Source organism: Bos mutus, chromosome 24 (assembly GCF_027580195.1).
Source record: "Bos mutus isolate GX-2022 chromosome 24, NWIPB_WYAK_1.1, whole genome shotgun sequence".
Taxonomy (NCBI): Eukaryota; Metazoa; Chordata; class Mammalia; order Artiodactyla; family Bovidae; genus Bos; species Bos mutus.
The window spans coordinates 15548470-15564957 of record NC_091640.1 but is presented as its reverse complement, the minus strand read 5'-3'; positions in this window follow the sequence as shown (position 1 = coordinate 15564957).

Below are 16488 nucleotides of genomic sequence, written 5' to 3'. Positions count from 1 at the left end.
TTTTCTCTTAGCAGTATAGGACTTGTTGGGCCCCTTTGAGATGGTTGACTGGCATCACTGATTCAAGGGATGTGAGTCTAAGAAAACTTCAGGAGATAGTGAAGGACAGGGAAGCCTGGTGTACTGCAGTCCATGGGGTAGCAAAGAGTTGGACACGACTGAGCGATTGAACAACTAGAAGATGCTTAAGGATGCAAATAAATGGCATAAAAGGTAGAGGAATCTATGTGTTTTTGTGAACTAAAAATTCAGATGCATTGTTATAGTCTGATATTACTTCATACTGGATCCTTTGGGGTATGGTAGAGGATGCTGTGAAAGTGCTACATGAAATATGCCAGCAAACTTGGAAAACTTATCAGTGGCCACAGGACTGGAAAACATCAGTTTTCATTCCAATCTCAAAGAAAGACAATGCCAAAGAATGTTCAAACTGCCCCACAACTACACTCATTTCACATGCTAGCAAAGTACTACTGAAAATTCTCCAAGCTAGGCTTCAAAAGTATGTGAATTGAGAACTCTCAGATGTTCAAATTGGATTTAGAAAAGGCAGAGGAACCAGAGATCAAATTGCCAATATCTGCTAGATCACAGAAAAAGCAAGAGAATTCCAGAAACAAACAAACAATACAAAATGTTTGTTTCATTGACTATCTTAAAGCCTTTGACTGTGTGGATCACAACAAGCTATGGAAAATTCTTCAAGAGATGGGAATATTCTACCACTTTACCTGCCTCCTGTGAAACCTGTATGCAAGTCAAGAAGCAACATTTAGAACCGGAAAAGGAACAGTGGACTGGTGCCACATTGAGAAAGAAGTACGTCAGGGCTGTATATTGTCACCATGCTTATTTAATTTATAGGCAGAGTACATCATGCAAAATGCCGGGATGGATGAAGCACAAGCTGGAATCAAGACTGCCAGAAGAAATATTAGTAACTTCAGATATGTAGATGACACCACCTTTAGGGCAGAAAGTGAAGAGGCACTAAAGATCCTCTTGATAAAAGTGAAAGAGGAGAGTGAAAGAGTTGGCTTAAAACTCAACATTCAGAAAATGAAGATCATGGCATCTAGTCCCATCACTTCATGGGAAATAGAGAAACAATGGAAACAGTGAGAGACTTTATTTTCATGGGCTGAAAAATCACTGCAGATGCTGACTGCAGCCATGAAATTAAAAGATGCTTGCTCCTTGGAAAAAAAGCTAACAAACCTACAAGTGTATTAAAAAGCAAATACACTACTTTGTCGACAAAGGTCCGTATAGTCAAAGCTATGGTAATTTTTTAATGTATGGATGTGACAGTTAGACCATAAAGAAGGCTGATTACCAAAGAATTGATGCTTTTGAACTGTGGTGTTAGAGAAGACTCTTGAGAGTCCCTTGGACAGCAAGGAGTTCAAACCAATAAATCCTAATGGAGATCAATCCTGAATATTCATTGGAAATACTGATGCTGAAACTGAAGCTCCAATACTTTGGCCACCTGATGGGAAGAGCTGACTCATACAGAGTGAAGTAAGCCAGAAAGAAAAACACCAATACAGCATATTAACACATATATATGGAATTTAGAAAGATAGTAACAATAACCCTGTATACGAGAGAGCAAAAAAGACACTGATGTGTAGAACAGTCTTTTGGACTCTGTGGGAGAGGGAGAGGGTGGGATGATTTGGGAGAATGGCATTGAAACATGCATAATATCATATATGAAACGAGTTGCCAGTCCAGGTTCGATGCACGATACTGGATGCTTGGGGCTGGTGCACTGGGACGACCCAGAGGGATGGTACAGGGAGGGAGGAAGAAGGAGGGTTCAGGATGGGGAACATGTGTATACCTGTGGCAGATTCATGTTGATATATGGCAAAACCAATTCAATATTGTAAAGTTAAAAAATACAATAAAATTAAAAAAAAAAAAAAAAACCCTGATGAAAGATTGAGGGCAGGAGGGGAAGGGGACAACATAGAATGAGATGGCTGAACGGCATCACCAACTCAATGGAGATGAGTTTGAGCAAGTTCTGGGGAGATGGTGAAGGACAGGGAAGCCTGGTGTGCTGCAGTCCATGGGGTAGCAAAGAGTCAGACACGACTGAGTGACTGAACATCAAAAAGAGGATGCAACTGGAACAGAAACTCTCCCACCTCATTCTATATTTCAATGAGTTACCTTTGGCTTAGATGTTTTTCTTCAATGGAATCCCTTCCAAACATGAATCAGAAACATAGCTTGGGAAAAGTTCCATTCAAACACGATTTACAAAGAATGGGCTTAGTTCTGATGGGAAGCAGAAATGAGGCCACTCAGTCCCACTTTTTGTATCTTTACTTGCTTTTCATCTTGCTTCCTCCAATAATCATGTTATTAAGTTTTTGAAATGTATAAATGTAGTATATGTTCTTCAGTTGATGTACCTTCAGTCAATATATATACTACAGATGAACCAGACTATACACCACCAGATAACCTTTATCAAAGAAACCAACAACAAAAAAGTTGGTTGTCTTGTATAGGCAAAAAAAAAAAACAACAAACAAACAAAAATGTGTACATTTTTAAAGTCCTAACTCCTTGGCTAGGTATCAGCTTGGTCTGCCCTCATGGCCTCTATTTTTAACTATTTGTCTTTCTACAATCACTAGATAATCTATTTGTTTGATCCTTAACCAAGATAAGGGGATTTTCATTGACCACCTTTCTTGCAATCTACATTTCTTTCTAATTTCCATTTGTTCAATTATGCCTTTTCCCCAAGTAAACAATCTGCTTTTTCACCCTGAAAGACTTACCTATCTTTCAAGGACAAGTGAATTCCTTACATCTGATGTGAGGTCAGCTTAATTCCAGTTTATCTAGAAATTGGTTCTATGAAATTACCAGATATTCATCTTCTATACCAATTGCATTGTCATTAAAAAATACATGAGAGACAGCATGACAAACTGGAAAGGGAAATATCTTAAAAAAAAAAAAAATGTTTCAATTTGAACTCTGTTCAAATGCATGACTTCCTTTTCTTCATCTGAAAACAGGGTAATATCTTAAAACAACAAGAACCTTAGAGCACTATTGTAATTGTTAGATGACATATATATGTAAGCATCTGGCTTGAAGTGGCCTCAATTCTCCTTTCCTCAAAATGTTTTTCAGTTTAGTATCACAATGGTATTGCTATGCATAATTATCAGGCTCTGCTTTGGATTCTTAATTCTGATGTATCATTTTTCAAATCATATTTTAGTATCCTAAGGGTAATAATAACCAGGTTTATTGTTTAATATCTGTTTTATCTAATCCATAATAGTTTCTAATTAAATATTAATGTTCATTACAATATATTATCTATGAATGTCAAAGGGCTATTTGGAATAAAACTATAATTTCTCTACATACAGAAAATTATATGTTGATATTTCTTTTAGTAATTGTTTGATAGGGAATGTGAGTCAAATCTGCTCTTTTTTTCTCAAATCTTATCTCACTGGTCTTATCTTTTTTAAACATTTAAAATTTTTTTTTTGTGTGCCTAAATCTGGCATCCCCAATGTTGAGTCATTCTTGGGAAATAGTAAAATGAAGTAGCCATATGGTCAATTCCAGATGTGACAGAGAAATTTGGAGAGGTTCTGATCAGAATTCAGTGAAGATCCTTCAAATTAGTCTGCTAACACTTAGGAAATCTTCTAAAATCACTTCATATATATATATTTCCCACCTTAACTCTCTATCTTTCTAAAGAGCATCTCAATATTGGGTCAGATTATGCATATTAAAGGATCTGCAAAAGCCATGCTAATTTAAGCTTTAAGCACTACGCATTATAAATGACCCACACTACTAAAGCCTCTAAGTCTCCGTGTGGTGACTCATCAACTTCCAGAAAATCAGGTCAGAGACCGCCCATTTTAGCAATTAAGGTTCTGCAATGGAACAATCGCCATGCAGACAGAATGCTTAGCAGAGTCACTGAACTGGACTTAGTATCACTGAACTGCAACAGATTTTAGTACTTGAGTCTTTTCCTCACCTTTCATCTAAAATCTAAGCAAGACAGTTCCTATTGGGTTTTTTTTGATGAATCATCAGAGAACACTTTGCCTCCCACCCTCAGCTTACTATGTATTATTCTGTTATCGAGATAGTTCTATATTCTTTCTTTGATTAATGCTATTAAAATAAATGTCATTAACTAGTGAAAAATCAAGATAAAGTCTGACCTACAGCCTGACATTCAAGGTCTTTGGCAATGGGACCCCAAACATCCTAACAATCAACATTACTTAAATATTTAAGTACATATTACATCCCTACCAGTTGTTCCAAGTTGCTTAGAGTCCAGTGGAAAGGACAGATAAGTACTCAAGAAAGTACAAATGTCAGGGCAAACAAATAGGAGATAAGATTAAAAATAATGTTAAAATAGTCCTGATGAAGGAGCCTAATGGGGGCTAGGGCTTAAAGAAGAGGATTTAAGATAAGATGTCAGCCAAATTGAATTTTGAAAGAATAGGACATCAGAGTGGTAACCGGTTTATATTCCATTCAGAGAGATGAATATATGCAGAGGAAAATATACCAAATATTTTAACTATTTTGGAAATTGTAATTAATTCAACAGAGTTAAAATACAGATTACAATGCCAAATTATCAAACAATGAAACTGTGTGTAAGATTAGCTTCTCCAAAAATAGCACCAGTGGTATTTCTGACTGCAGATACTCTTCCAGACACTTGTTTTTCTCCCATTAAGAAAGAGAATCCATTTCCCACTCCTTGAATCTAGGAGGACTCGTAACTAACCCACATAGTGTAGACAGAGTGATCTCACATGACTGGAGGCTACATCCAAAAAGTTCATCACTTCTACTTGGCTCCCTTTTATACCTTGCAATCTTTACACTATGCTGTCAGAAAGCCAAGTAGAAACTTGGAAAGTCTATGAGTAAATATTTTCACTGTCTGCTCCAATTGTGTGAGTCTTCCCAGCCAACCACCAGCATTGACCATAGATGTGTAAGGGAGTCTGCCCTCAGATGGTTCTAGATCTCAACCTTTGAGCTGCCTCAGCCCATACTGAATGAGCAGCAAAGATTTGTCCTTGCCCAACTCTACACAAGTTGTACTTTTTGAACAAAATAAACAGCTTTGTTGGTTTAAGCCACTAAATTTGGGGATGACTTGTAACACAGAAGTAAATAATTGACTCAGACTGGAAGATGGCTAGGTCCTGAACATTTTTAGGGTGTTAGTGATATGATTGCATTCTCCTTTTAGTACAATTCGTCTAGAAGCAGAATAGAGTCTAAACTAGACAAAAATGAAACGAGTCAGGGAGACCAGTTGTATGATAGTTCAATAATTCAGACTAGAAATATAAAAGTTTGAAATACTTTAGTAATTTTCAGAATGGAAATTTGGAATAGGTACATAATATCTTATAAGCAAAAACATACCAAAAAAGCTTGGCATCTATTACATATGCTGAGATTAATTTCCAATTTCTAATTTTCATGACAGGATGAGTGACAAAGTCACCACTTAGACAAAGAATACTAGATGGTAATCAAGTTTGGTGAGGAAGGTGCATGCTGAGAATAACATGCATTTGAGGTCAAGTCTAAAATTATATGTCAAGTGGAAATATTTCAAGGGAAACTGGATGTATGATCTATAATTCAGAGTATACATGTGGGATGGAAACACAGATCTGAGAAATATTAACATAATGGTTGTAAGTGAAGTCATGGGAATGGAAACAATTTTTGTAAGATATTTTATAAATGGAAAAGAGAAAAGGTCAAAGAAGATTACCGGGGAAACAGCAACTTTAAAAATGTAGAGAGAGAAAGAATATACACAAAAGGAACCAAGAAGCATCCAGAGAATGAGGAACGGGATCAGAAGAGAGTGTTAGGAAATCCAGGTGTAAAGGTTATATCTATTATTTTGTAAACAATAAACCAAGGGTTTAGCCAAAAACAATGCTAAGAATTTGTTATTTCACAATCTGTAGGTAAGGGTTTGGAAACAACTTAGCTGGTTGGTTTTGCTTAGCTCCAGACCTTCTCATGATGTTGCTACCAAGATGTCATCTGGGGCTGCAGTCATCTGGAAGCTTGAAAAGGGCTGGAGGATATGCTCCATAGTTTGCTTGCATTGCTATTGTCAAGAAAGCTTCTTCAAAGAGGAGAGGCACAGTATGGTAGTTATATTTTCTAGGAACAAGTGATCTAAGAAAGCAAAGAAAGAAGCCACAGCACCACTGTGACCTAGTCTCAGAAGTCATGCATTATCATTTCTACAAAATCCTATGAGTTATACACATCAGCTCCATTCAGTGTGTGGGACTGTGAAAGCACAAATATCACAGGATGGTCCATCTTGAAAGATGGCTCCACTCCAAGGAAGGCGACTGTCTACAGAAGAGAGTGGTCTTCAGTATAAAAGAAAAATGTTGTTCTACATGACCACACATGATTTTTCCATTCAAGTAGCTTATCCACTGTCTTAGACTGCATCATGACATTTTTCTGGACTATTATTCTTTTTCTGTTAACAAAAAGTTCTCTTCTTTATCCTCTACTTCCCATCACTAGTCTCTAAATCCTTTTCTACTTCCAGTCCAGCTTGTAAGCAAATCCCTCCTTGTTATTTAACCTAAGAATCCACTATGATCTCTTTTATCTCTGGACCATCCTGGCACTATGCATCTCACTTATCAGACATATACTTACAAATAGTTATTAAGCATTGGCTATATGCCAAGTCGAAATCTAGAAAGTAGATACAACAATAAATAAAAAGAAAGTCCCTCTTCTTGTAGATCTTATATTCTAATGAAGCAGAGGGTAATAGACTCACACAATAATTAAGGTAACCAATTTTTCCTATGATAAAAAAATAAAACAAAGTTATAGGAAATAGCTAGGTAGCAGTGTGTGACTTTAGATAGGATTGTCAGAGAAGATCCCTCTGAGGAGTTAAGTTTGAGAGAAGTCTAAATGAATTTAGAGGAAGAAAAGAATGTAGATATAATAACAACAAAACAAAATTTGGTGCCATGCTTAGCTATTGCTACCTAATAAGCCACCTCCAAATTTAATGAATTAATATTTCAAATAATATTTTCTTTTCTCAGAGAACTGTAATTTCAGCAAGGCTTATCTGTGCTGTGCTAGTATCAGTTCCAGGAACTTGACTGGGGCTGGAATATCCATTTACAAGATGACTCGCTCATATGGCTGGCAAGCTGGTTCTGCTTGTCAGTTGTACCTTTTGGGTGGGAACCTTAGTTCACTCTACTTGAGCCTATCAGTGAGACTTTTGGGAACCTCTTATAGAAAGATGGATGGTTTCCAAATTCAAGTATTTAAAAAGGAAATGTAAACTTCTTATCTCTTAAAATCCATGCTGGTAAACTATTTAGCAAAGTCACTTCTATTGCATTCTATTGGACAAACAGCCACAAAAGGTACCAAATTCTAAGAGAAGTGATGTTTGGCCACTTAAAAATCTACTGCAACTCATCTTTATATCTTGTTACTTATAATTTCTAATCAGAAATAGTTCCCAAATTAAACTTTAAATATTTTGAAAGTAAACACTCTCTTATATTCTCTTTAAACGAGTACTGAAATAGCTTGGAAATCATATAGGGAATATTTGTTTAAATTAATATGAGTATGTAAGTTTCAAAAGGGTGCATACCTTAAACACGACTGTATTGATGTCAATATTCTTAAAAAGTATTTAGTAATATCTTATTCCAGTTGCACCTTACGGACAAATACAGGAGCATAGCTCCTGACATGCAAGTTCATCTATTAACAAGGTTAGATTCCAGTTACCATAAAAGCATAAACAGGGACTTAAAAACTGGAGATAGATTAGGATACATGCAAGGCATCACTTAAAATTAGTTACAAGGAGGGAATGAGGTCAAGGAAGACAGATTTTGAAAGTATTATTGTTTGTCTATAGTATACCCTATTGAGCTTATGTTGAGCAAAAAATATATATATATGTATGTTTTTTAAAGGGAAATTGTAGCTATGTAGACACAAAATATCTCTCCTGAATCTGTCTTTATTTTTCAAGCAAAAGATTCCTGAACTATGTTTTCTCAAAGTAGCACTATATTCGAGTTCTTAAACAACTTTTAAGGCTCCTTTAGCTTTAAATGAATTGTGAGATTTGTGTTCAAATCTTGATAATGATATTTACAATATCTGAGATATGGTAAAAATCCTTTAATTCATTGTTTTATAATTTTTGATCTGTGAGGTAAAAATTATGAGTCCTATCTTAGGGAATGAGAAAAGAAACAGAATGGTTAAACAGTGTGACTATTCTTCTAATCAACACTTCCTTTAGTCTTTAGGTTCATCTTCCCCAACAAGTCACATGTATGCTAATTGACTGAGCATGAAATTAAGTGCAGAATTCCCAAGCTGGTCAGGGTTCTTCCCAGGTTGACTCAATCCTACCTACACAACCTACAATCTCAAATTGAATGCTTCATTGTGTTTAGCCATCCTGTGCACCTGTGATGATAGCCTTTTTGAATCTAAAACGTTACACTATACAATTTAATTCTTAATTATCAGCAGTTGAAAAATTTTAAATTGAAAAGGTCCACAGAGATCTTTGTCATTTTCTCCCTATATTTTACAAATCAAGACAGCAAACAGTCTTATGGACTCTGTGGGAGAGGGAGAGGGAGAGGGTGGGAAGATTTGGGAGAATGGCATTGAAACATGTAAAATAGCATGTATGAAACGAGATGCCAGTCCAGGTTCGATGCACGATACTGGATGCTTGGGGCTAGTGCACTGGGACGACCCAGAGGGATGGTATGGGGAGGAGGAAGGAAGGAGGGTTCAGGATGGGGAACACATGTATACCTGTGGTGGATTCATTTTGATATTTGGCAAAACTAATACAATTATGTAAAGTTTAAAAAAAAAAAGACAGCAAACAAAAATAAGAAGCTCAGATATACTGAGTTTTCCAAGGTCAAAAGTCTAGAATTTAAATCTCTTAATTCCAGAAACAGTGCTTTTTAAAATACAACATGCTGCCAGTCCAGGTTCGATGCACGATGCTGGATGCTTGGGGCTGGTGCACTAGGACGGCCCAGAGGGATGGTATGGGGAGGGAGGAGGGAGGAGGGTTCGGGATGGGGAACACACGTATACCTGTGGCGGATTCATTTTGATATTTGGCAAAACTAATACAAATATGTAAAGTTTAAAAAAAAAAAAAGGATTCAATGAATATTGACACTGCTCAGATGCTAATTATCTTTTTCTGTGTGGAAAAAATAAAAATCCAACCATTCATCCATAATAAATTATGTTTTCTCAAAAAAAAAAAATAAAAAAAAAAATAAAAAAATAAATAAATAAAAGAAATGTTAAATAAAAAAAAATACAACATGCTATTGATCTCTATTTCTTGCTAGGGTTGTATGTAAATCCTTTCAAGTAAAAGTTTTAAAAAGTAAAATAAAATATATTGCCTGACAAATTTCTGTTTGACCTTTTATTTTAGAATCAAGTTTGTGACAAAATTATGGTGAATGATGCTGCAATATTAAACATCTGTACTCATGGCAGCCCCTACTGGTTCACCACCCTTCTTCAAATTATCTTCAAATAATATTGGCCTTTTTTTTTTTTGCATTCTAGCATGAATATAAGCTGTTGGAATGTGGTACTGGGGAGTTTTGAGAAGGCAAGTTATATTCTAGGGCTAGACACTTTTCTGAAAAACCCACAGGTACATCACCTGAGTGGCTATATGTTTGATCTCTACAATCTTTTAGTCTTCTAAAATATATTACTTCATTTTGAAGGAATCTCTGTTCCACACTGTGTATTAATATTTTTCCTCAGTCAATGAGGATGTGTGTGTGGTGCACATAAGCCTGGGGAGACTTGGGGGAAAGTTATTCCTGACACATGATCTTCCAGATGTTAAAGGAACCAACGACTAAATATGTAAGTCCTAACTAAACTTAGCTAAAGATAGTGTGCTCTCTCAAAACTGCTCAAGGTTCTTATTTCATCATTACATATTTACAGGCAAAATCATATAGTGCTTGACTTTAAAAATAAATTCTCAATCCTGTGAATGTTAATGAAGAATCAGGGATATGTTTTATAATAACTCACTTCCCCCTGTGGACAGGTACCTCGTTGATGCTGGCATTTCCAATTGCAGTGATTGCATTTATATGTTATTTTTAATCATGTTTTTAACACACTTGCTGCTGTCTTCCCTCCCCTGACATCTGCCATTTTGAAAGCCTCTACTAAAAAAACAATGAAATAGAATATCAGACCTAGAAGTTATGCTAAACATGACCTAATCATTCTTTACATTGTTATTTTTGTTTGTTTAACAGATTATCATATTAAAGACTGAAAAATCCACCTGGCTATGCGAAGTCCCATGGCCAAAATGAGCAGAGGGCAGAGGTGACTAAAAGTCAGGCTTCAAGTCCAAGTTTTCCACCTTTCAAGACAAACTGGAACTGCCTACAGTTTATCATCTGGGTTAATTCAACTTACTTTGCCCTCCTAGTCCTTCTTACTCCAAATAAATTCTATTCCACCTTTTTCAATCAATATGTAATAGTTATAATTATATACCAGACAAGGGAGTTATACCAGTGAACTAACAAGCATGGTCCTTGTTTCTGCGATTAGTAAGATTTCACTTCTGTGTCCTTATGAAGATCAAACAGCAAATCTCATGTTTTCCTGAGACACTCAAATTCATGCAGCCACTCCCTTCACCTTGTTCCTTGTGGCTTCTCCATCATCAGAAGGCCAGCCTCTTGCCTTACCTGCTAAGACACCCGCTCTCTTTCTGTCACTTATACAACCCTCTGTTGGTAGCAGTTGCTGGCAGCATCTTTTGCTCAGTGTATTGTGGTCTGCAGATAAATTAAAAGCATGAAAAAATAAATAAATAAAAGCATGGAAAAGTGCCTTGAGCAATGGTGGCTGCTGTTAAAGTGCTTTGGCAGTTTGTCAAGATTTAGCCACCTGCTTGGAAGTTTTACTCACCAGCGGATTCTCCGCTCCCTGGCACCTCCCTGCTTCGCTTCTCCAAAACTCATACACTTATCAGCAGTGGATCATTTCTGTATTTGTTCATTATAATCTTCATGAAAGTCAAAAGTGTTTGACTCAAAAAGTCACATGGCACAAAACCAGACTTTTACTTTTTTTTTTTAATCTCCAATTTATTTTCTTCCAGATGACTACTTTCCAGTGTTCCTTCAAACATGGTCTCATCCATTGCCAGAACACCTGATGGTTATGAAAGGGCAAATCCAAGTGCAAACAGAGTCATCTTTTCTAATTCTTCTCTGTTTCCCAATGGAGGCAAAAATAAGTACATAAAAATAAAATCACACTGATGAAAAATAATTAAACCAAATCTCAGGATATTAGAAAGAAATAATTTTGAGTGATGCCAAAAAATTCTCCCATCTTGCCAAATTTCACACAAAAAATTTTGTTTACTTATTTAAAAAAAAATAACAGAGGAGAAGTCTCTTTGTAAAGTTGTTGATATTTGGAGGAAACTATGAAATTTCAAAGAAAAGGACAGATGTGGTTTGAAGCCTGGAACTCTTGGGTTTTATTAAGAGGGAGGTAAACAATGGAGCCCAACACTGGAGAGAAAGGAAAGTAAACATTTTAGAGTTGGACCATTCTGTAACCCTGGAAAATTAATTTGTGCTGTGTAGAAACACAACAAGCGTTCTATGCCAACACCTCTGTACTTAGAGAATCCGTTCATTAGCACAGCTGAACAGGCTGTACCAGCTCCACACTGGGTCATCTACCTCGTGGCCATGGTCTCACTGGGACTAATTTCACAGAGATACGAAAGAGGAACAAGAAAGGTGTAGTTTGAAAAGTATGTTTTGTGGCTTATGCCAGGAATCAAAGAAAGCTAGAGTGGCATTTGAAATCAGACTAGAAAAGAGAAGAAAACAATATTCTCCTTCCTTGAATGTTCAGTTTTAATTGTAATTTTTATCTTGAGATTGTAAATTCTTTGAAAGAAGGAATCACACAATGTGCTCATTTCGTAATTCCCAGGTAAGCAGACTAACAATTTCCATGCCCAATATCTGGATGGTGGATCACAATTTTCAGTGTCACACATAAAAGGGCAGAAGTAGAAGGAAGCAAATGGATCCAAGAAGCAACTCCTTTGTTCTACAAGAGAAACCTGGCATGCACAAGGTGAGATTTTTGGCAGAACAAGGACAACCTAGACAACATATTAAAAAGCAGAGGCATTGCTTTGCCAACAAAGGTCAGTCTAGTCAAAGTTATGGTTTTTCCAGTAGCCATGTATGCATGTGGGAGTTGGACTATAAAGAAAGCTGAGCACTGAAGAATCGATGCTTTTGAACTGTGGTGTTAGAGAAGGCTTTAGAGTCCCGTGGACTGCAAGGAGGTCAAACCAGTCAGTCCTAAAGGAAATCAGTCCTGAGTATTCATTGGAAGGACTGATGCTGAAGTTGAAACTCCAATACTTTGGCCACCTGATGCGAATAACTGACTCATGGGAAAAGACCCTGATGCTGGGAAAAGGTTGAAGACCCTGATGTTGAAGGCAGGAGAAGGGGATGACAGAGGATGAGATGATTGGATGGCATTACGGACTCGGTGCACATGAGTTTGAGTGAGCTCCGGGAGTTGGTGATGGACAGAGAGGCCTGGCGTGCTGCAATCCACGGGGTCACAAAGAGTTGGACATGACTGAGCAACTGAACTGAACTGAAGGACAGATATTGATACATAAGTCTGAGGTTCATGCTTGTCCAATGCTAGTTTGAGTCTCTGGGCTGTACTTGACCCTACTCAAATGACATGCTGAATTTTACTAGCTAGTCTACTATTTTAAATGTTTCCCTTTCTGTTCCTATGTTTTCAAATCCTATTCATCTTTTAAAATCCAGGGGAAGCCCAATGTCCTCCCTAAATAATTCCACCATCAACCTCTCTATTCCAGCCATTCTTCACTAAAGCTGGGGGATTGTCCATGCCTCCCTGATAAATACTGCAGCTGCAGAAATTCACATTACCCACTGCTGTTTCCGCAGAGACCGGCTTCTCTTACATCTTGCTTTTCTTTGCCTTTTTATCTTTGCCTGAGAATCCCTCCTAATTCTTGCTGTGATTGGAAAACATTTTAAATATTAAGAAAACATTGCCTTTTGTCTTCCTTTTTGCCTGCTTTCTCCTTTCACTGAACTACTTCTCTGATTCTGCTATTACCATCCTAATGGTGGAAGGATGGAGTAGCCTACAGATATTTCTAAATTCTTAAAAAGTTAAATCTTTCAGAGCAGGTAGAATGTTCTCAAAGATCAAGTGAACGACATAAAAGAAGCACTTAGAAGAAATGTGAAAACAGAATTCACTTGCATCCTTCCCTGTAATAGCATATTTTCCTGAGCTGATTTGGAAAGTGGAGAAACAAAGTTCTGGAAATCCCACAACAAGGAAGATCTGGTCCTTGAAGACTGCAATATTGCTGGTTAATGGCAAGATCCCCCAGTTGGAAAGTCAGCAGAGTTTCTGAGTTCTAAGCACAGAATTCTCAGATTTAATCAAAATTTCCAAGTCCCAAGCATGGATCTGAGACAAGATAGAGCCTGAGAACTTGAAGAGGTCACATGTCTGGGAACCGTGGATGCCTTAGAAGTAACCTATACAGATAGATGATGGGGTTTCAGATATGCCCAAACCTTCAACCCATATGTAAGATCCTAGAATTCTGTATCACCTTAAGGAAATTCCAAGAACAACTAAACTAAAGGTTTGGACACCTGGTAGAATGGGAAACCATATTTAGAAATAAAGCTGACTGACCAATAAGTAAGAAAAAGGTATTTCTTATACAGTAGACTTGAAATTCGGAAATTCATTGCTCCACCTCACCTTGCTATATTTAGAATCAATTCAGACTTGAAGGGCCTGAACAAACTGGGAAAAAAGGGAAGTAATATCCTCTTAACAAGACCTGTGTTAGCAAATGTGTTCTGGTCTCAACACTGGTCTTCTCAGAAGCATTTCTGGGCCTCATGCCTTTGAAGAAACTGTCATCACTTCATTGCCTATGAAGCTCTGAGATCTCAGGTAGTGCCCCTAGTTTTCTCATCTTCTACACAAGAGATACTAATTGTCCTTATAATTTAGGAAGATTAAATGAATTAATCTTCATTTGTGTTGCCTTGTGGCTAAGTCATGTCTGACTGTTTGTAACCCCATGGACTGCAACCCACCAGTCTCCTCTGTCCAAGGCATTTTCAGGCAAGAGTACTAGAGTGGGTTGCCATTTCCTTCTCCAAGGGATATGCCCAGATTAGGGGTCAAACTTGCTCTCTTGCACTGGCAGGCAGATTCTTTACTGCTGAGCCACCTGGGAAGGCCAAATTTAAACCTGCAAATTACCTAAAACTCTAATTGTCACATAGTATAGGATCAGTAATCTGGAGTAGGAAAAGGCAATCCACTCCAGTATTCTTGCCTGGAAAATTCCATGGAGCCTGGTGGGCTACAGTCCATGTGGTCGCAGATAATTAGACACGACTGAAGCAACTGAACACACACATACGATCAATACAGATGAGTTATTTTTTATATTGGGCTTCCCCAGTGGCTCAACAATGAAGAATCTGCCTGGAATGCAGGAGACACAGAGGAAGTGAGTTTGATCCCTGGGTCAGGAAGATCCCCTAGGGGAAGAAATGGCAACCCACTCCAGTATTCTTGCGTGGAGAATCCCATGGATATAGGAGCCTGGAAGGCTATAGTCCATGGGGTCTCAAAGAGTGGGATACAATTTAGGGACTAAACAAACAAACCAAAGAAACAAATTTTTATGAGTTATCCTCTCGATTCTCTCCTTTCCTGGATTGGGATGGTGTGACTGCTTTTGTTCTTTGAAACGGAAATTATCATGTAGAGATATTGGCTTTGTCTATAGAGTCTAAAATACAACATGAAAAAGAACACTGAGGGGAGAGGAGATGGGTATAGAAGTAGAATCTTTTGTTCCACATCTTCCTTGCCTTCATATAAGGAGTTAAAAAGAAATAATCAGACCTTTAAAAATTCTTAAAAGAAGTATGCAGTCCCTTCCAGGATGTGATAAAAGGAGAGAAAAATGTGAGACCAATCCTGGGGAACAGCCAGAAAAAAAACTCATCCTTTCCTTGGAGGACATAAATGAAAACTTGACAGCCAGGAATCAGCCAGCCAGATGGAGCTATCCCCTCAGGGATGAATACAGACTGGTAGCCTCAGTTTCTCAAGAATCCTCACCAACCTGCTGTGACATCTCCCCTTTAAGCCTCAGCACTTACTCCTACATGTCTGCAGGCCCTGCCCTGCTGAATCACTCGAGTACAAATGAAAGGGACTCTGAGGACTTGGAGCTAAGATAACTCCCCTTCCTACATAGCAGCAGAGACCTGATCCTGGAGATGCAAATTTAAATTCTGAATGCATTACCCCATAGGAACATTGCTATGCTTTGTATTTAGTTTCCATACTGTTATTAGGACATTACTGTAGTTCAGCTACATTATGACTTAAATAGGCTTTTGTGAGTAGCTTAGGAAGTAAAACACCATATCTAAAACACATTTCTCTGGGAAAAATGCCTCCCAACTTCAAAAATGGACTTGTAAATCAAACTTCTTTTCAATATATGGAAAGGAAACTATTGGTAGTGTGTGTTTCATTTTTATTTGAATGAGTCTTATATTACAAACTCAACCTAAAATACTAAAAGGCAGATTTCACTAGAGATTCCTTATAACAGTGTACCTACACATATCATCCAAAATTTATACACATGTTCAGCATAGTATTTCTTACATAGATATTCAATTAATACTAGTTAAAACTGACTTCTTAGGCCCTCCAGAGCTGGCTTTTCTGAGCAAATACTCCGAGTCATCAAAGCAAATTTGTTGTTGTTGGCCAGTTGCTAAGTTGTGTCTGACTCTTTTGCGACCCCGTGGACTATATCCTGCAAGCTCCTCTGTCCATGACACTTTCCCAGGCAGATATACTTGTTGCCATTTCCTCCTCCAGGGGATCTTCCTGACCTAGGGATGAACCCGCATCTCCTGCATTGGCAGGTGGATTCTTTACCGCTGAGCCACCAGCAAAGCCCAAAGTATCAGTTCAGTTCAGTTCAGTTCAGTCACTCAGTCATTTCCGACTCTTTGCAACCCCATGAATCACAGCACTCCAGGCCTCCCTGTCCATCACCAACTCCCAGAGTTCACCCATACTCACGTCCATTGAGTCAGTGATGCCATCCAGCCATCTCATCCTCTGTCGTCCCCTTCTCCTCCTGCCCCCAATCCCTCCCAGCATCAGAGTCTTTTCCAATGAGTCAAAGTATAACTGTTAACTAAT